The sequence below is a fragment of the Leguminivora glycinivorella genome, chromosome 1, assembly GCF_023078275.1.
Source record: "Leguminivora glycinivorella isolate SPB_JAAS2020 chromosome 1, LegGlyc_1.1, whole genome shotgun sequence".
Lineage (NCBI taxonomy): Eukaryota > Metazoa > Arthropoda > Insecta > Lepidoptera > Tortricidae > Leguminivora > Leguminivora glycinivorella.
This window is the reverse complement of record NC_062971.1, coordinates 38,238,971-38,244,881: the sequence shown is the minus strand read 5'-3', so window position 1 is coordinate 38,244,881 and position 5,911 is coordinate 38,238,971.

Sequence of the window (5,911 nt, the reverse complement as noted above, 5' to 3'; positions counted from 1 at the left end):
TTATCGGCGATGCCAGGTTATCGGGGATGATAAGAGCATTGATTCATTTGGGCGCGGCGTACGCGTAAATGGTCATTTGCTATCTGAGGTCTTCAGTACGAGTCTCACGAGACTTATTTGCATTGATGTTTTTGACAGGCAATTGTTTATGTAACTAAAACAATTTGGTACTGAGGCGGTGAAAAATGGAGATGGAAATATTGGTTGTAATATTTTGCCTAGATTGTACTAAGTTCCAAACACTTAGAAAATTTCACTATGGAGGCTCTTATAAAAGTGCAACAGGACTTGTACTTGAGAATTGATAAGGCAAAAAGTAACTTTAAAAAATCACCCAAGGAACGACTTAACTCTGCAGATTACCTCAAAACAAGAATAGAAAATTTAGAATCTTTATGGAATCAGTTTATGACAACTCATACTCAAATCATTAAAGAGTCTAGTACACTTGAGTTCACCGAGTATATAACTGAAGACATATATTCTAATGCGGAAGAGTTATTCACGGATTATAAGTCGGACCTAAAGGCTGCCTTAAGCAAATTAAATATTTACGTTCCTGCTAAGAGCACTGAGCCTACCACTGTTGAGAATAAGTCGGATGTTGGGCAAGGCAAGTCAGTGATGGTCAAGTTACCAAAGATTTCAATTCCTACGTTTTCTGGCAATTATTCTGAGTGGACTAGCTTCAGAGATTTATTCACGTCGCTCATACATAAGAACAGAGATTTAGACGACGTTCAAAAATTGCACTACCTGAAAGGTTATTTGGTTGGTGAAGCTGAACAGCTTCTGCGTCACGTACAGATCACGCAAGATAATTACAGCGCATGTTGGGAGAAATTAGAAAAGCGCTACAATAATAAGAAGTATCTTTCCAACTGCATTCTCAAACGCTTCATGAGTCAGAAGAATATTATGACAGAGTCCGCGAATGCACTCAAAGAATTACTGGATACTACGAATGAGTGTCTAAATGGATTAAGCAATTTAGGCATCGACACAACTACATGGGACATAATTGTGATTCATATCATTTGTCTGAAATTAGACAACGAGTCTAGGAAACAGTGGGAACTTAAGGTTAGCGAGTCTTCTGATGATTTGCCCACACTTAACCAACTTCGAGAATTTTTAGAAACCCGATTTAGGGCATTAGAATGTTTGGATGGGAAATCATCGAAGACCAGCTTTATCCCAAAGAAACCCAATGCACCATGTACTACTAACTTAAAAGTGCATCATGTAACCGAAGTTTCTTGTGGCTATTGTTCTGAGAATCACAAACTGTGTAATTGTAAAGGTTTTTCTAAAATCGATGTTGATGCTCAACGTGATTTCATCCAGTCCGGTAATTTCTGTTTTAATTGCTTAGGTTCAGGTCACAACGTATATTCCTGTCGCCAATCTACTAGATGCCGAATTTGCAAGCGCAAACATCATTCTTTATTGCACCCAAAAACGAACACTCAAGCAACCGATTCTCAAGTCAAACCCAATCAATCGGTTGAAGGCGATATTGTTGCCCATGCAACAACAGCTCCATCATCATTGTGTGATGAGCCCAATAATGTAACAACTTGTTTTTCGACCAGTCGCGGTCAAGTTTTCTTGCCAACGGCTTTGGTTCAAGCTCAGTCGAAAACTGGTTCAGGTATAACCCTCAGATGTTTAATCGACCAATGCTCGGAAGCCTCTTTCATAACGGAGTCTGCAGCACAACTGCTGGGACTTAACAAGGTTTACCATAAGAGCACAGTCACGGGACTAGGCGGTGAAGAGAGTTCACCTGTGAACTCTAAGTCGGTGGTAAAGGTAAAAATTTCATCACTCCTAGAACCTGACTTTGAAGTGAACGTGCATGCTCATGTTTTGGGCAAGGTAACATCGAATCGTCCGAGGAAATTTATAGACATTGATTCGTGGTCAGATCTGTCTAAATTAGATTTAGCAGATTACACATTCAACATTCCCGGGAAAATCGACTTGCTTTTAGGAGGAGAGGTGTACGGTCAAATACTGTTAAACGAAATGATCAAAGCTCCACAGGGAGCACTCATCGCTCAGCGAACGTCTTTAGGCTGGATTGTTTCAGGGCCAACTCACCTAGGTGAGTCGGAAATTCGTACAAGTGTTAGCGTTAACCACATTCATTTAGATGAAAACGAGCTGCTCAAGAAATTTTGGGAACTCGAGGCTGACCATAATACGACAGATCCCAAGCGTCATTACAATGAAGACGAGAAGAAATGTGAAGAATTTTTCAATGCTACCACTGAACGTGATAGCACCGGTAGATACATTGTGAAACTACCATTTCGTGATCAAGACCCCAGTTGCAAACGTGGAAACTTTGTGCCTATTGCAACTAGGCGTCTCAACCAATTGGAGAAGAGGTTTGCAAAAGATGCTGAGATGAAGAAACGCTACTCAGATGTCATCAATGAGTACCTTGAGTTAGAACACATGGAAGAAGTTCCTCCAGAACAGGAGAACAACCCAGATGCAGTTTATTTGCCACATCATGCTGTCATCCGAGATGACAGATCGACGTCAAAGCTGCGTGTGGTCTTTGATGCTTCTTGTCCTGGCTCCAATGGCGTTTCATTAAATCAAGACCTGTTAGTAGGTCCAACTCTTCAACCTGTTCTGCGTCATACCATCCTTCGTTGGCGTTGCCATCCTATATGCCTAGTAGCAGACATTGTTAAAATGTACAGGCAAGTGAAAGTGCATGAAGACGATGTTGATTTTCAGCGCATTCTATGGCGTGAAAATTCGGGGGAGAAGATTAAGCACTTGAGACTGCTCCGAGTCACCTTTGGTACGGCCTCAGCACCTCATCTTGCAGTGCGTGCGCTTCACCAAGTAGCCCACGATGAAGGAGCACAATATCCAAATGCTGCTGATAGGGTCCTCAACCATTTTTATGTGGATGACTTGTTAACAGGCTGTGAATCCGTGGAAGAAGGTAAAGTGGTTTACCAAGAGATGAATGAACTCTTGCAAAAAGGTGGATTCGAGTTACAGAAATGGAGCAGTAACAGTGAAGAATTAATGCGGCATATGAAAGAAAGCGATGTCAAAGAGGAAGGTAGCTTACAGCTGAAAATAGACGCTGTCATGAAAATCCTAGGACTTGTTTGGAATCGCCGAAATGACGAATTTGAATATTCGGTTCAGCTACCTCCACTCAAAGTTCCTGTAACTAAAAGAAGTGTCATATCTGACATATCAAGGTTGTTTGATCCGCTTGGTTGGTTGGCTCCAGTGATCATCGTAGCCAAGATATTCATCCAGAAATTGTGGCTTTCGGGAATCGAATGGGATGATGAAGTACCACCACAATTACTGAAGAATTGGCTAAGCTACAGAGAAAGTCTAAACCAACTTACCGAATTCAAGCTACCCAGATGGAACCATGCTAGTTCTCATGTGACTGCAGAACTGCAAGGATTCTGCGACGCTTCCAATGAAGCTTTTGCTGCTGTTGTGTACTTGAGGACAATAGACGAAGAGGGAAATGTACACGTGTCACTGATCACATCCAAGACGAAAGTGGCACCAATTAAACAAATTTCAATTCCACGTTTGGAATTGTGTGGGGCTGTACTACTTACGAAATTACTGATGGAAGTAGCCGACGTTATGAGTATTAACAAGGCAAACATACACGCTTGGACTGACTCTACAGTAGTCATTTCTTGGCTGAACAGTCGTCCAAATCGATGGAAAACTTTCGTCGCAAACCGGGTATCTGAAATAATAACGTCAGTAGAGCCACACCAATGGTCCCATGTCTCGTCGAAGGATAATCCTGCAGACTGCGCGTCTAGAGGCACACAGCAGCTGAGCAAAGAAGAACTGTGGTTAGAAGGTCCATCATGGCTGAAAAATAAAGAGATTAGTTACAAGAAACCAAACATAAAAGATACAAACTTAGAAGAAAGGAACACTAAAGAATGTTTCGTGAATACTCACGATAGTAATAATGTCACAGCAGATGCTGAAGAGACTCTCATTTCAAAGTTTTCGAAGCTGTGGAAACTGCTACGCGTTCTGGCTTTCTGCAAAAGAATCTTTAAATATGCTAAAAAAGAAAAAGTGAGTTTGTGGTTAACAAGCAGCGAAATCCAAGAAACTTTGAAGACTTGTATAAAGATAGTTCAAGCGAATCACTTCAAAGAAGAGCTGAAGAACCTGAAAGAAAACAAAATGATTAATAAGAAGAGTCAACTTACCTCATTGAACCCAATTGTAGACGAAGATGGTGTCTTGAGAGTTGGTGGAAGATTACAGCAAGCTGGAATCACTGAACAAATGAAGCATCCAGTAATAATTCCACATAAGTCACACTTCACAACGTTAATATTGGACAATGCGCACGAAAAAACTCTGCATGGCAATCCACAACTGATGCTCAATTATTTGAGATCCAAATATTTTGTGATTGGAGCAACCAATTCGGTTAAGTTATTCGTTCGCAAATGTGTGACATGTGCTCGCTACGCCGCTGCAATGAGACATCCACTGATGGGACAGTTGCCGTCAGTTCGAGGAACTGTCAATCGCCCTTTCTTTCAAAGTGGTGTGGACTATGCTGGTCCAATAAACATGCGCACCTCAAAGGGAAGAGGCCACCGCTCTTACAAAGGCTACATTTGCCTTTTCATTTGTATGGCTACAAGAGCAATACATCTTGAAGCAGTCAGTGACTTGACAGCTCAAGGCTTTATTGCAGCCTTCAAACGCTTTACCGCACGACGTGGTCACTGCGCCGATTTGTGGAGCGACAATGGAACAAACTTCGTGGGAGCTGCTCGTGAGTTGAAGCAGTTGTACGCCGAAGAAAAATCAAGCGTAGCTGTAGAAATTGCCGATCAGCTTGCCTCAAACTCCACTAATTGGCATTGGATTCCTCCACACTCTCCAAACTTCGGAGGCCTCTGGGAGGCGGGAGTTAAATCCACAAAACATCACCTCAGACGAGTGATTGGAAACTCCACTTTGACGTTTGAAGAAATGTCCACAGTCCTGGCTCAAATCGAAGCATGCCTTAATTCTAGGCCTATGTCAAGAATTAATAGTAGCAACAGTGATGATCCTATACCTCTCACTCCTGGGCATTTTCTGGTTGGAGAACCTCTAGTACTTGTGCCAGACTCTAACTATGAAAGTACCAATGTTAGCAACTTAAGAAGATGGCAACTAACACAGAAAATGGTTCAAGATTTCTGGCGCCGATGGTCGCGTGAATATCTGACTCAGTTTTACCACCGTTATAAATGGGCTCATCAAACACCCGAGCCAGTGGTAGGTAGTGTAGTGTTAGTAAAGGAGGATAATTTGCCTCCGGCAAGATGGTTATATGGTGTAGTCACTGATAAGCACCCAGGTCCGGATGGAATCACTCGAGTAGTTAGTTTGCGTTGTAAAGGGAATATTATAAAACGATCTGTTGGCAAACTGTGTTTTCTGCCAATAGAAACTTAAGTTTTTCAGTAATGTTTATAATTTGTTTCTTAACAAATATAGGTTGAGATTTTATTTGGGGACTTATATGTCAAATATTTGTTCTGTAAAGCTAAGCAGTGTAACAATTTTGAGTTATTTTGTTGACAATGTTAATGTCACATGTTACAATTTTCTTCCACTGTGTAATTTATTGAATTTGTTATAGTCAGTTGCCTCATGGTGGGCGGAAATAAGGACACTGTGTTATTATTGTCCTTGGTGGGCGGAATGTCTAACCTCTGTATGTATTTCGTAGTACATTTGCATTCTGTTACTTTTAGTTGTCAAATTTCCATCTAGATGTCGCTGTACCGAGTGTCAAAAAAGCTAGATCGCGGTGTTAAGATTTTTCCGAGAAACATGACGTCTAGAAGGAAACAAACCATAGTCAAGCTTT